The 16,658-nt window shown below is 36.1% G+C and overlaps 1 pseudogene; it reads right to left on the reverse strand.

The window, feature by feature from the left end:
- Positions 1-210: 210 nt before the first annotated feature.
- Positions 211-1,084, reverse strand: LOC117724239 (transmembrane emp24 domain-containing protein 10 pseudogene; annotated as a pseudogene).
- Positions 1,085-16,658: the final 15,574 nt, after the last annotated feature.

Below are 16,658 nucleotides of genomic sequence, written 5' to 3' on the forward strand. Positions count from 1 at the left end.
TTGCCAAACCAATCCAAATCCTATAAACCTGGCTGACTTCTTACTTGAAGATGATGCCCTGTGTTTTCCCACACCGAAGGCAAACAGTTCTGGCAAGAAACTCCCACTGCATTTTTATGGCTCCATTTTCAGGATAGGCTTGGGTTAGGCCAGGCAAATCCTACCACTGTTCTGCTGACTAGGATACAAGGAGACAGAGGCCAAGCCTCATTACTGTAACAAACTCTTGGACTTGAAGGAGGGATGCAGGTAGAAGACCTGCCACGCGACTAGTCCAATGAGACAGATCATTGAAAAGATGTTGAAGCCGGGCGGTGGTGGCGCACGCCTTTAATCCCAGCACTTGGGAGGCAGAGGCAGGCGGATTTCTGAGTTCGAGGCCAGCCTGGTCTACAGAGTGAGTTCCAGGACAGCCAAGGCTATACAGAGAAACCCTGTCTCGAAAAACAAAAACAAAAAAACAAAAACGAAAAGATGTTGAAGTACAGGACTCTGGTTCTCATGGAATCATTGGTATCGCGACTCTCCACTTCCCACTTCTTCACATATGACAAACCATTTAACAATTGTTTTTCAAAGGTCCTTTAGCCATCAGAACACCAACTCCAATGGTTTGGTTATCTCAGCTTTTGCAATCTTTTCATAATTCTTCACCCCCAATCCATGTTTCTTGTATAGAATCATGAGTCGGTCAGGTCTCTGCTCATTTCCCTCGCTCTCAAAACACACTTCAAACTTTTCATAATCTTCCATGATAAAGGCAAAATTCCACTTAGTTGCGTCCTCATCTGTGTACAGAATATGGCTAGCAGAGTCTGTAATTTGAGTTAGGTGTGCAGGTCGTTGACGTCCCCAGACTGGTCACTGATCTCACACGTGCCCACCATTAGAAGGTCCTTCTAGATCTCCTCACGGAGATACTTGCAAGAGCTCATGAACAGATGGAAGAAGATGGCGAGGACTGATATGGGGCCAATCAGTAATGTAAAGAGCAAAGCCAGTGGGCGTTGCCAGGCCAGGATAGTGGGCCAGACAAACCAGATGTGACATTGGAGCCTATATCACCACCTGGTGCCTCTAACATATTTTAATTTAATAAATGTCATAACCTCTAAGTTACCATTAATTATTAGTCTAATTAGAATCCAGACCTTGTTTATTAATTTAATATTATCATAATATGTCTTCCAATCTATTTAAAAACAAAACAAAAACTCATCCTTTAGATTTTCTACATTTTCTTATGATTGAATATGACTTGAAGATTTTTGACAAGGTTTGGTTTTATGGTTTCATTTTAAAGGTAATTTAATCTTCTTTCATTTTTCTACCATAATGAAATAAATTTAAATTAGCATATGAGAAACCTGAATGCCTGCTGCTACTCTATTAAAGGGTATGAACCATTCATTTTCTTAAGACCATCCTTCCCCATGGAACAGAGCCATACGTACTGATCAGAAATTCTTCATGAATCGCTTGATGAATTTTCACAAGGTAAAATATATTTCTAGTCAGAAGCCAGTTTGAAAGAGAACAGCATTAGCTATTCAGCACACTCACTGAGTTTGAACTCTGTTCAGACTTCCTTCATAGGCTGTAGCTACTTTATCCACTGAAATCTTTCTCTCTCTCTCTCTCTCTCTCTCTCTCTCTCTCTCTCTCTCTCTCTCTCTCATCCCCTCTCTCTCTCTCTCTCTCTCTCTCTCTCTTTCACACACACACCAGGGGAACCCATCCCACTGATTTACAGTATCGAAGATGGCCACTTAATACAGAGCATCATACAATGTGAATATACTGTGAACATACATGTGAATATATCTTGTTTTTTTTTTTTAATTGCAGGAAATTCATCCATGTTGATCGTGTAGTGATAGTCTATCTGTGACCTTTGGTTTCTTATATACATCTTCTAAATGTGCAGCATTTAATTATTTATGCTTCAAGAAAAAAGGAACTCATTGGTTGTATCCAATAAACCACCTGCTTTTTCAACCAAACTGTGTTGTAATACACTTCTGAAAACATAGTTATAGATTCCGTAGGTTTGCTTTTGCACTACAAAGTCAGAACCGAGTATTTGGCAGGCATCACATGACCAAAAGAATCTAAATACTTTACTATCTTATCTTTCTCAGAACATGGCTGTTCTTGCTATATCCTGTATGTGATGACATTTCTTTGGTTTCTGCCTTTTATGAACAGCATTGCATTAAATGATATTATAAATCTCTCTCATAAATGCATGAACGTGTTTATCCTACCAAAGAAGAGAATGTTAATTTAGTATTTCTAAATGTGTTCAATTTTAAAAACTATGATCTTAATCAGTTTCCATTTTCAACAACCAAACAGGAATGTTCCATTGATTTCTCTGTATTGAGGCTGAGTCGGACATGTCTTTTTCATTTGAGACATCGTTGGGTATGTGACAGTACTATATTGTGATCTTGGATCTGTATCTATTCAATAACTAATAAATAGAATTCTAGCCACTCAATTATGTTCCTTCCTGAAGTATATCATCTAGGCTTTCTGTTTCCTGATTGGGTGATCTCTTTCTCTTTAACACAATGTACATATGGTTCTACTGTAGAAGTGTTTATCACAACATATTATCCAATAGATTGTAATTTTCCTTCTCACTCCATGAATTATACCCTTAAAATGATACTTTGCCTTTTATTTTCTTATTTCTAATACTTCTTAGATAATCAGAAAAATTTTCTTTAAGAAATTTTTTCTTTAAGAAATTTTTCTTTAAGAAAAAATGCCTGCTCCAATTTTTCCCAGCAAGACTTCTACCTTTTCTCTTAAGTGCCCTGTTTTCTTAATCTATACACTTTAATATGAAATGTGCCTGAAAGTGAGAGTCACATGAAATGAAACAGAAAGCATTATTATTTATTTAGCATAAAATCCTTCAGTAATAATAAATGAAACCAAAATTCTTTTCTCTGGTCCATTGTGGTGTTATCTTTATGACATTCAAGGTAAAATGTTTTCATGTTCATCTTCCTTATATGTCTCGACTAATTTTTAGGCTCTTTTGTATTTTTTTATTTGTTTTTTTTTTTTTTTTTTGATTTTTTTGTTTGTTTGTGGTGATGGAGATAGAACCCTGCTCCTTGAACAAGCTAATGCTCTAATACTGAACTACATGCTGACTCAAGTTTCTTGATTAGATTCAAACACTACATGCATTTTCTTGTTAAATTTTAGTAAACTTCCCCAATTCCATAAAATGGTCTTAGATATTTTATAAAATAATAGTTCACTTTTCTATGTGTCTGCATGGTTTGCTTATGTGCGTATATGTGCACAAGCCCAGGAAAACTACAAGAATACATCAGAACCCTTGAGACTGGATTTAAAGATGGTTGTGAGCCATCATCTGGGTCTTGAGAGAATTGAATCCATGTCCTTTACAAATGCAGTGAACTCTCTCAACGACTGAGCCATCATTCTGGTCCATCTTAGAGTTTTTCTTACAGAGATGTTCTTACTAATATTTTCTCTTGCCTTTTATTTTCTTACCTCTATGACTCTAGGAAAGGTCATATGACCAATCTTTCTCACCAGGTGACAGACTCAAGCATAATTTCTGAGCTAAAGCAATTGAAGACAAAAGGTAAAACTAGTGTAGATATCCCCTTCACCTCTGTCCTGATTGTAAAGTGGAAGGAGCAACAAGCTTTTATAAACCTTTATTCCTAAGTCACCACAAGATAGTAACTGAAGAGTCACCAAAACAAACAGAGAACACACAAGAAAAATGCTCAAGAGGAGAAACATCACTGAGATTTTTGAGAGCTCTACAGCTCCCTATACCATTAACCTGTGCTCCTCAGACTAATTTAATTATTTCTAGTAATGATTTGTTCGAAAGTAAAAAGTGTCACTATCTATTGAAGTCTAATTATATGCTAGCCAGAGAAGGAGATGCGTTATTTATGACAACAGACATTTCCCTTCCATAGATTACACTGTCACTTGTGTGAGAAGCCAATGCTGGTGGAGAGAGATAATATATGCATAAAGAGCAAATATACTCAGCTCATCAGAGTTTTTACAAAGTACTGCAACATTCATTTCACACAGATGCGCAGGCTTTTAGTAATATGTGAACATCTTTGTCTCAGGGTCCTTATGGCATCTTGACTAAGCATAAATTAGGTCAAATCTTAGGTAGTGCCATTTTTCCAAGATGTTTTATTTTCTTTCTCCCAAGTCAAGAAAACCCTAACTAACACAGTATCAGAGGTCTGCCTACATGATTTTCCTCCAGTGTTGAAATTATTCTGTAATCCTCTCGGTTTTCACTATTCACTATGGTACCTACTGCCATACTGAGCAGAATACTCTATAAATATCCACATTTTACTTTTGTTAGGATATGTCTAGTTATTTTCATTCCAGGGGAAATATTGGATATATATATATATATATATATATATATATATATATATATGTATTAGATACACATAAACATATAAATACAGATATACATATAGATACAGATATAGATGTGTATATATATATATATATATATATATATATATATATATGAATGAGATCCTTCTTTCCTATATGAAATAGTGCACCGGCAGGCTACTTTGAGGGTTTGTACTACAGATTAAATAAGTAAATACATAAATCTATAAATAAAACTACACACACCACTCCTTCTACTTATTTTGAAAATAGGAATGGCCATTGAACTTCAGTAAACATACTGCTGGTCTTAATGTGCTGTGATATGGATCAGCTAAAGTGGCATTGAAATAATCTTTTTTTTTTATGGTTGGGGGTCACAATAATATTTTTTTTATTAGATCTTTCATTTACACTTCAGATACCATCTTGTTTCCCCATTCCCCCCCCCTTAGAAAACCCCTATCCCATGCCCCCTTTTCATTTTGCATTTATACATTTTTTTAAGAAATGTTAATCATAGGCTTTATAAGTTTGGTATTGTTCAATCAGAGGTGTAACCCACTACCCAACCTAGATATATCAACTATCTTTGACTGGTGGAGATACATGAACATCTGCTTCCCTGTCTCCCCCCTCTATCTCTCTTTCATCACCTAGCTTCTCCTCTCCTTCTTCTTCTCCTCTTCTTACTCCTTTTCTTTCTCTCAGTACTCCTCCCACCTTAGCTCCTCCTCAGTCCATCCTCAGTCATTCTGGATTTCTGATGGGGTTGAAAACTTATAGCTATTTACTTTGAGAGAAAAGATCTGAGTGTATGGTCATCAGCTGACATTCATCCTAAAGCCAAGGAAAAAGCCAGGTTCAGAACTAAGTGTTTTAGTTAGGATAGATGACAGAGGTGCTGGTTAGTCGGCATTGAAATAATCTTGAGGAACAAAATATCTACCTTTTGAAACTTTTTGAGATAGCGATTCTCTATGTGGCTCTGGCTGTCCTAGAACTTTCTCTGTAGACCAGGCTGATCTCAAACACAGAGATCTGCCTCCCTCTGCCTCACAAGTGCTGGGATTACAGGCATGTAACACCACTGCCCAGCTCTGACATCTTCTTTTTATTAATTTCAAACATCAGTGTGATTCTTAATACTAAGCCTCTCATTGGAACAATTATTTTTTTGAGGAATGGTGTTGGTATAAGTGATACTTGTCAGGTGAATCTTACCTTGTGATATACATAAACTATATGTCTACTCAATAGAAAACTCTCATAGATAATTCTCTAATAAAAATTAAGCAATAAGAAATATGTGGTTCCTTATAAGGGAAAGATTCATTTTTTTTTTAAAGAAAAAGAAAGGAAGGAAGAAAACCACAATATTAAGAATAAGCTTGGACCAAGCCATAACTTAGAAAGACTGAACTCACTGTTACTATAGAAACGCACATAGGGAGAGATGTCTCTCTCTTGTGCTTTCATCCTATTGCTTTCAAATCCCTCAAACGTTTGGGCACAGAGCTTTAAATTAGTTTCCAGCCACCCTGGTTACACAGTCTGTGGAGGAGTGATGAGATCACAGGGTGGATTGACCACTGATCCATGCCTCACACTGAGACCCCACAGCACGTGCACACAGCTGGTGAGGAGAGAAGAGGTGTCTGAGAGATGAGTTATAAATTAAAAATAAGTAATAACTAAGGAAAATCCAACATCTGCTACACCTGAGGTACTGGTAAAGCAAGCTATGCCACTTGCCTCCTCTAAACCATCCCACAATGACTGCTAGAGGATAAAAAATACCTTTAGAAGAGAATAGCTTAGAAAATAAGACCTTCAGAAAAAAATAGTAATATGAATCGGAACCCAGTGGTTCTTGGTACTTCTTTCAGGAAAATCAGGAAAAATAAACAAACAACAACAAAAATCTTAGAAGTTAATAGTAGCAACAAATGGGGGAAAATCACAAAGAGCAGAGGAAATTATTTTTAAGCTTGCGTTACTTTGGGCAGGAGACATAGTTCCGTCCTTAAGAGCATTTAATGTTCTTGCAGAAGACCTAACTTTGTTTCCCAACATTTATATGACAACTCATAAAAAACTCTAGTTCCAGAGAATCTAATGACATTTTTTGATCTCCTTGGCTTCATGCATGCACGTGGTGCACATACATACATACATTCAACACACACACACACATACACACACATGTACCCAAAATAAATATTTAAAAAAATAACATTTTTTTAGAGACTGTTCTATATAATATAAATATATATACATATATTCATATATATATTGTATGTAATTTTTCTATTTATTGTCAGAAAATTTTCTTCCAATGTTCATGTATATTCTATTGATCATGTTCTAGAAGTAGATATATGAAGCATGATCATACATAGGCTATTTGATTATTTTTCCTATTGATTCTGATGTCTTCTGTGTATTTCCAAGTATATATAGTCAACTGTTTTGACATTTTCTCTAATATTCCTGTGCTACAATAACATGCATGTAGGATTCTTTGATGAAATTGTGAGGTTTGTGTGATGTACAAGAACATAATACCACAAAGATGAAGTATGGGCATCCTCATTCCTTGATGTTTATAGAAACCACGAGCAAAGAAATGTCTATAGTTTCTATCAGTCACTTTTCTTTAAAAGAGAATTTATTCACTATAGGAGTGAGAGGGCTAGGTGGAAAGGACCGTGTACCTTTGAAATATTTGCCTATACTTATTGACATTCTGAGATGGATGCAAGAGTGTCCGTCCGTGGATAGACACTCCTAGACCATTTACACCTCAAATGTACCTTCTGGTTATCTTTTTGTGGACTCTATTGCACCTAGCTGTAATTAAACATGTATAAGGACAACCAAGGAAGCTTTCTGTGTGTGGATGGGGATGCACAAGGCCTCAGAAGGCCTAATATAGTGTGCAATTCTAATTATAGTTACCTACATCTCATTGGTATATACCAAATATTGCATATCTTCAAATTCTGAAATGAGTAAATGTTGAGGCAATGGATTACTGTTCTGGTAAGTATTCTTTCTTGTTGTTTTTTTTTTTTTATTATTATTAGATATTTTATTTACACTTCAGATGGCATCCCCTATCCCCATTCCCCCCCACCCCCCCTTAGGAAACCCCTATCCCATGCCCCCTTTTCCTTTTTGCATTTATACATTTTTTTAAAAAAATGTTAATCATAGGCTTTATAAGTTTGGAATTGTTCAATCAGAGGTGTAACCCACTGACCGACCTAGATATAACAACTATCTTTGACTGGTGGAGATACATGAATATCTGCCTCCCTGTCTCCCCCTTCTTTCTCTCTTTCATCACCTAGCTTCTCCTCTCCTTCTTCTTCTCTTCTTCTTACTCCTTTTCTTCCTCTCAGTACTCCTCCTACCTTAGCTCCTCCTACACATCACCCTTCCTGTTAAAATGAAACTTTTCTCTCAAAATACAATTAGAGCATAATTATGCCAATTTGTACCAGTGAGGTACAGGATAGTCCTAATACCCAGTCCATCCTTTTGTTGACTAACCAGCTCCTCTGTCATCTATTTTAACTAAAACATTTAGTTCTGAACCTGGCTTTAGGATGAATGTCAGCTGACGACCATCCACTCAAATCTTTTCTCTTAAGGTCAACAGCTATATGTTTTCAACCCCATCAGAAATCCAGAATGACTGAGTTAACTATAATTGTGGGAAGCACAAATCAGAGTTTCTAAAACTTAGCCAATTTATAGAGACCTCTGAACACCTGGACACTCGCTCTACTTCAAAACGTTGGAGCATCTGTTTTCATTTCTATTTTTTACATTGTTTTGGAATTTCATCCATCCATCCATGTTTTGATCAAATATCCCCAATTCTCTTTATTCTGCAATTCCTTTTCTCCTTTTCACTTTTCCATCCCAAGTCCATGTGCTCTAGTTTTAAGTCTACTGAATTCACTTAGTGCTCCCAATACGTACATGTAGGACAGTCTGATGGAATGCATGGAGCCTCAGAGAACCTGCGTCCTGGAAGATGACTGACTCTTTCTCTCCTAGTAGCCATTTATGACTAGTAGGTCTCAACCACAGAGTAGGACTCCATGAATCCTTCCTATATCCATGCTGGGATTTGGACTGGCTCTGTTTGGAACATGTCTTGTTTATACAGCCACAGGCATTGTGAGTCTATAGTCCTTCAAAGCTCTATATGTATACTACTGGTGGAAAAAAAATTAAAAGTTGTCTTAGTAGGCTGTGAGATAGACTAATGACTCATCTGTCAAGGAATTTTTCACTAGTGCAATAGTAGCATGAACATTTTGGAAATAACCAATAACTCTCTGGATTTAAGGCCCAGTCTGCAAGAAAGAACTCAGAACTCATGCCTGTTACCTTTAACTGTAACAAAATGGCTGGCTAGGTAATTGGCCTTAGGAGAGAAACTAATACATATCCATCATTTAAAGAAGAGGGCAAATAATTTCATTTGTACAAAGAAACTGAATCTGTGCCAAAGATACACACAAATCGAAGAACACAGCCCTGAGGACCAATGAGGTTTCAATGAAATCCCTCTCAGTATGTCAATAACTATAGGCATATATCCCAAAGGTACATAGACCCTTGCATATACCTCTCTTACTCCTATAGTTTGGTTTCCTTACTCTTGTAAAGAATCCAAATAATTGTTAAAGGTAATATTTAAAATGGCGGCATAAGGGGATAAAATCTGAACTATAAATATAATATCCAATAAAAAAAAGAAGTAATTTCAGGCAGGAATCTAAATATTAGGCTAGAACAAAGAAGTAATTTCAGGCAGGAATCTAATTTTAAGCTAGAAAAAAGAAGTAGGCTTCAGACATGATAATGACTTTGGGCTAGGACAGGGAAGTAGGCTCAGATATGTTGGTCATCCTGATAAGCCCTTAGAAACAGTGATCACTGGAGTGTTCACAGAGCTTTGTTTATTGCCTTGTTTGTTCTTTGACTATTTGTGTTTATTGTCTTGCTTTTTCCTTAACTATTTGCATCTATTGTATTGCTAGTTCCTCAACCTAGAACTGACCTTAATATTTGCATGTAATTAAAATGGTATAAAGCAAAGAGGAGGAGTGGGAATGGGAGAGGAAATGGGGAAAGGGGATGGCATTGGAAATATAAATAAACAAAATATTCAATAAAAATAAAAAATTAAAAAAAAAATGGAGATACCCAATCTGGCTTGTTAAGGGCCGCCATGTTTCTGACCAGAAAAGGCCTGAGACCAAGAGTTGCGACTTCTCCCGCAGCTGCTCAACTCTTACTGTGGCTCATGCTGGCCAAAAGCACTGGCCCTGTTACCCACGAGATGCTAGCCTGGGAGATGGCTCTGCCAATCTCCCATGCTGTCTTCACAGTGCTTGGCTGAGCCCAGACCATTCTGCCATGTATGCGATAGCCTGTAAAATGAAGACTCTTAAGACTTAATGGCTATCCAATTGTACAAATATTTGGTAATCCTCAGTTAACAAGATGTCCACATAAAATTAGAGGTGTTACCAAATACCTGACCTAGATATTACAACTACCTTAGACTCCTAGAGACAGGAGCATATCTGCCAGCATCTTCCCCTCTCCCCCCTTCCCCTCCTCCTCCTCCTCTTTCTCCTCCCTTTGTCTCACTCTGCCTACCTCTCAAACAGCCTAATCTTTGAGCTTAAATAAAGTAGTGGGAGAAATATTTTGCTACAAATAATAGAAACTATTTATAGACATTTTTTCCTTATGGTTTCTATAAACATTAAGGAAACAAAAAAATGTGATCAATACTTCAATTCTTTCTCAAAATTTGAGAAATTTTTATTTTTGCCATTGAAATAATATTATTTCCTTGGTTCCCTCTCAGAGCTCTCTCTTGATTTTAAATCACTTCCATTTAACAAAGTCTCTGTAGCATGAAAAAGAAAAGAGGAATCAAAGCCAAGTCTCTTTGCATTAAAATGTTAACGTTTCAGATCTCCTCAGTTTTTGATGTCAGAAAATTAAATACTTTTCAACTTGAATACCTGCCCACAGGCATCTCTGATGCTAAAGTGATGTTGGCATGATTGGGTTTCATAGACAGTATCGACAGATTTCAGATCAACTGATTCCGAAATGGAAATTCAACAAGGTCACAACAGCTGTTTCCCATGTTTGCTTTATATGTTTATGTTGATAACAGTTTTATTTTTCAACAAGAAAATCTATTCAAGGAAGGCTGAAATATCTCCTATTTTGACAAAGTAGAAGATACATTTACTATAGCATTTCCTCACACCATCTTGCTAATATTGATGCAGAAAAAATAAAAACATTGAAAACTTGATTCACTCTCCTTATTTTGAGATTCCTTAAACATTAGCATTTATACAATACAAGAAGTATTGTGAAGTACAAATGTCACAAGGCTTGTTTATTTTTTTTGCCATAAGATGCTCTTACAATTAGCATGAAAAGAATTGTAAAGCCAGCATATTGTGTTTACAAAAGATATGCTCAGATGAGTATCTGGTAATTCTCATTTGTGAAGTTAATCTGGCATGAGATGCATACGATCAATTAGGCATCATTGCCTGAAACTGAAGCAAACCACATACATTATGTTTTCCTGATACTACTGCCAACCTTTGCAATCTGTTCAGACTAAATCTTCAATCCGTTGTGAAGTTTAAGGTAAATCAGATAATTATGTCATTTCATATTTAGATAGATTAACAGTAAAATCAAAACTGAAATGAATAGTTTTAAATAATTCATAAAAGTTAGGTATATTATCCAAAATTACAAAATTACCTTTTTCATAAATTTATTTTTATTTAGGTGTGTGTGTGTGTGTGTGTGTGTGTGTGTGTGTGTGTGTGTGCACATGTACACAGGTGTAAAATGTCCTTGGAAGCAAGAATCGGATAGCATTGTAGGTGGTTGTGAGCTGTCTGATATGTTAGGAACACAATTCCATTCCTCTGCAAGAGCAGCAAGCACTCTTAGCTGCTGAGCCATTCATCCAGCCTCTTTTTAAGACAAGGTTTCCATCTGTTAACTAGGTTACACTAGTAACTGCATAGCCATATCCTCTGGTAGGTGAGGACTGGACAACTCAACTCCATCTAGCTGTGTTTTTTTTTCTTCAGTGTTATTTATTATTAATATATAGGTTACACATTCAATGTCAGATAATCTTTCAAATGTTATCTGGCTTTTTGATCCAGTTTTTTTTCTCTAACACTTAACATTGATGTATTTGAGAAAACCCAAATGTTACAGGAGATTCATTCTGATATCTCTACTGATCTATTCTTCCCTTACCTCCTACCTTCTTTGTAGTTGATTATTTAAACCTCCTGCACTTGATGTCTTTTCTACAGGTTGGAGAATTCTATTCTATTATCATTAGTGATCCCCTAGAAGTTCTAAAATGTCTCCAAATACTTATTCATTTTCTACTTTCTTATATTTAAAAGTAGAATATTAAAGACTCTTTGTATAGTTTAGTAGTCTTCCATCCTCTGATATGCGACTGGGATATATTTTCAGAATATTATATCAATGTAATCTAAGCTTCTTAAAAGGTATTTGATAATATTGTTTTATTGGGTCTTTGAGAAGGAAACCTTAAATACTAATGTTACTTTGTTGAGATTAATAGAGTCATTAACTGAAACCATAAGATCTTTTTATTTCTTTTCCTCCCTCACCTTATCCTCTCTCTCTCCCTCTGTGTGTGTGTATCTCTCTTCTCTCTCTGTCTCTCTCTCTTATGAATATGCATGTTGTGCATTAGGGTATATGTTCATTTTCTTATGTGCGGGCTGCATATATACATATGAGCACAGATATGGAGGCCTAAGGTTGTTACCAAGCGTCTTCCACTGTTTGCCTGCACTTTATTTATTAATGCATTGGCTTCTTCAAACCTAGAGCTCAGCCAGTTCTGGCCAATCAAACAGGTCAGTTTGTTTTCATGAGCCTCACCCACAGCTTCTACGTGAGATTAACTGATACAAAGACCTGTCTCCCCAACGATTCTCATCTTGTTTGGACCTGACTGTTGAGTCTTGCATTTGCTTTTTCATTACTATTTTTTAATTTTATTGGCCTTCCTAGAACTAGTTAATTATTTTATTGTTTTTCCCTCACTATGGAAGTTTTGTTTCTATTTTAAAGTATTTCTTCTTTTCTTCTTATTCCTTTGATGTTTGATTTTAAGTTTATTTACTCTCATCTCCCAAGGTTTTTGACCTGGAAGATGAGATTCTCAACTTCGAGCTTCACTTTCTTTTTCTCAGTGTATGTTATAACATCCCTTTCAATGCTGATTTATTCATATATTTTCCTATCTCTATGACAATTTTTTTTTCTCAAATGACAATTCAAGTCACTTGGTGATTTAAACAAACACCTATGAGCCATTTCTCATAGAGAATAGATGTGGGATCACTGGGTGGCCAAGCTTATGTGGGAAAGTTAGGTGGAAGTTTTGCCTAAGAGACAGCTTGTGTCAGGCAGTCTGTTTTGAATAGCCTACAATTTATTCTCTATGTGTTATTCCATCTTCAAGTACGAATAGCATAGGCTTTCTCAGTCATTGCAAAATTTTGATATTTTTCTGTTTTTATTCAGATCAATAGTCTTTTTCATTTTCTTTGAGATTTCTCATTGACTGATGGATCATTTCTAAATGGTTTTTTTTTTTTTTTTTTTTTCAGTTTCACTGCATTGAAGAATTTCCTAGTCTTGTGTCTTTGGTTCCTGCTTTTTCCATTATGGTTTCAAAAGGCACTTTGTATGACTTCATTTCAAAAATATAAATGCTGAAGTGTGAATGGCATTTTCTTGCAAGGCTGGAAATAGAGTGGATGAAGCAAGAGAGCCAAGATGATTAAGATTGTGACCACTGTTGGGAGACAACCTGACTATGCATGCCCCTGGAAGCAAACTATGTTTCACATTCTATCACCTGGGCTTACAGTATTTCACTATGGCTGGTTCCTATAGACCATGACCTTCGTGGGTCTTTAGAAATTCCTGTTTCTCTTTCTGTAAAGTGACTACTCATCCTTTTCTTGCAAACATACTCTCAGGAATTGACAACACACTGCCGTTTTCCTTCTCTGAATCTCTAAGAAATATACCTCCTGGCAGAGAATATCTCTAGTGATAATTTATTTGGTGATCTAAACAAACCCCTAGGAACCATTTCTCACAGGAGATAGTTGTGGGTGCCCATGTGGCCTAGCTTGTAGGAGATAGAGAGGTAAAAGGTGGCCTAAGAGATGACTGATGTCAGACAGTCCTGCATAGCCTACAATGTCTCCTCCATGTGTTATTCCATCCTCAAGTACAAGTAGCATAGTGTTGCTCAGTCATGCTCATGAGGTTCTAAGAAATAAAGGAAATGCTGGAACACCTTTGAAGTCTAGGTTCAGAACTGGCATACTGCAGCTGCTTCCAAATGCCTTTGATCAAGATCAGTGTAAGGCCAGCATGTGTGTATGACTGATAAGATTTCTCTAGCAGAAATCAAAGAGTCAGATTTAAAGAATACTTACATGAAGAGAAAAGAAAAATTGTAATAGATATAGAAACAGATAGATAGGAAGCCTAGGACAGCTTTTTATGTTCTATTATACCTGGGTGGAAATATGAACTTATTAGAATCTCCACTACTATTAAATGGATTTTGGGAGAATAATACCTAGATTTAATAGATACACTCTGAGGCATTATTGACCTAATTTAGTCTAGTTCTAATGTTGGAAGAAAATTATTTTTCTTTGTGAAACATCTTGAAAAACATCTCTGTGTATGTGAACTCTCTGTGTGTGTCTGTGTGTGCTTGTGTGTGTGTGTGTGTGTGTGTGTGTGTGTAATGTTTGTATGAGAGATAGGGAGAGAAAAAAAGGAAGGGGATTAGACAGTAATACCCATTCACAGCTACATAAATAATCTGACTAAGTGGTCAGGCAGTTGCTTAGTGATACCCATTTATCCCCAAAGCATTCCAATACCAGCAGATTTCCTTATATTTGCTTCAAGTGGATATGTCATGTAAATTTATTCCTTGACATGCAATTCAGGAAATTGAGTCCTTTTTATAGAGTTCACTGATTGTAAAGTCCATGAACAGTTTATTGGGTAGTTTCCACTCAATCAGACTGCCTCATATAATTTTTCCCAGGGGACCAAAGCCCCATGTCTTTATTTCCTTCCCAAGTAGCTCTACTTGCCTTGCAATCCCAGGGAACTTATGATTACCATCTGCAGTGACTTTCACAGACTTGTTATTAAGTGGTTGTTTCTCTTTCTTGAATCTCTTAGCAGCAACTCCAGGGGGAAAAAAATCTTGCAAATGAAAGAAGATTGTTTAGCGTATGCTCCATTAAACACAGAACCATCAGGAATATTTCCTGTTATTTTTCTTCTAGTCCACATCAGAAAAAAATAATGTAATTTGGTACAAAGTGTCTACTCTTTCTCTTTCACAAGGTAGTCTCCTTTAAAAATTAGGTTAATCATGTTGACCACAGGATAAGATACTAAACAATTATTTCAGAATCTACTTAAATGGAGAACTCTGCTACATTCAAAGGCCATGTGGTATTGTTTGATACATTTCTCCTTTATTCTCTTTAATATATCCTTTTATAAATCTGATTCATAGATACACTGATCTGCCACTGTTGGCTAGTCTGCTATTATATGACTTTTGCTAAACTCCTTACACTCAGGAATATAGTTTATATGTTAATGAATGTCCCTCATGAAAAGAGCAGAATTATACCAGTATCACAGATAAATAAATTCCATGTCTACATATTCTTGAAATTTTTATCTGGAAGGCCATGTACAAAGATTTTCTTTCTAAAATGTTAATAACATTAACTATACTATACTCTACTCTTTTAGTTTTGAAACTATAATATTAATAAAAAACAACATTCCCCCTTCACTTTTCACCTTCATCGCTCCAAACCAAATCCTTCCTTGTTCTCTTTCAAATCAGTGGCCTCTATTTTCATTCATTGTTACATGGAGATCTTTGTATATGCATATATATTTCAAAAAATAATCACTCAACTGATTCTAGGGCCTACAGTTGGCATTTGATAACCACTTGGTTTGTTCCTCTAGAGGAGACTGTGTCTCCAGATTTCAGCATTCCTTAGGTGCCTGTAGTCCTCTGCAGGGTTGAGGTCTCCTGGCCTTCTCTTGTCCAATCATCATGTCAATCATTGTTGTCATGATTCAGCTCATGTTTAGACAGTCATGTTGGTATGACTTTTGTGGCTCTACCTTTTGATATTCCTAGGAGACACGGTCTTAAGCAAATGTCCAGATTCTTCAGCTTTTAAAATCTTTCCACCATTTCTTTCGCACACACACACACACACACACACACACACACACACACATATATATATATATATATATATATATATATATATATAACTATATATAGTTATATAATTATATCTATATATATAAAACTATATCTATGTATATATGTATATAGTTACATGTATTATAATTTTTATGTAAACAGTTAGACTCATTATGATTTTTCAAACATCCTTACTTCTATTTTACCCTTCTCCCTCCTTCCTCTGTCTTAATCTCCATTCACTCTCCCTAATTAAAGGCCAACCCTTTTTTCATTTTCTCAGTCAGATCCCATGTACTCTGTTATTCGGTTCTCTATTTCTCCACAGCCCTCATAACCTGGCAATGACATTTTTATACTTTCCTGGTTTCCCACAGTTGTGCTAGTATATGTACTTGTATCTGAAGACTTGGAGCTAGGAGCCTCCAATGAGAGAGAGAATACATGTGGCATGTGGCACTATAAGTTACCTGAGTCAGTATGATTTGATCTAGTTGTATCCATCTACCTGCAATGTTTACTATTTCATTTTTCTTTACAGCAGAATAATATTTCCTAGTGAATATATACCACATTTTCATTATCTATCCATCAATTGTAGGATATCTAGATCAGTTTTATTTCCTTGCTACTGTGAATAGAAAAGCAACGAATGTAGCCAAGCAAGTGTCTGTGAGTTCATTGGTCAAATGCCATGGAGCAATAGAGCTGGGTCATATGGCTCTTTTCCTTTTGGCTTTTGGAGGTTTCTCCACATTGGTTTCTATAGTAGCTGAACCCATTTGAAATCCCAATATGAGGA

This window comes from Arvicanthis niloticus, chromosome 20 (genome assembly GCF_011762505.2).
Source record: "Arvicanthis niloticus isolate mArvNil1 chromosome 20, mArvNil1.pat.X, whole genome shotgun sequence".
Classification (NCBI taxonomy): Eukaryota; Metazoa; Chordata; class Mammalia; order Rodentia; family Muridae; genus Arvicanthis; species Arvicanthis niloticus.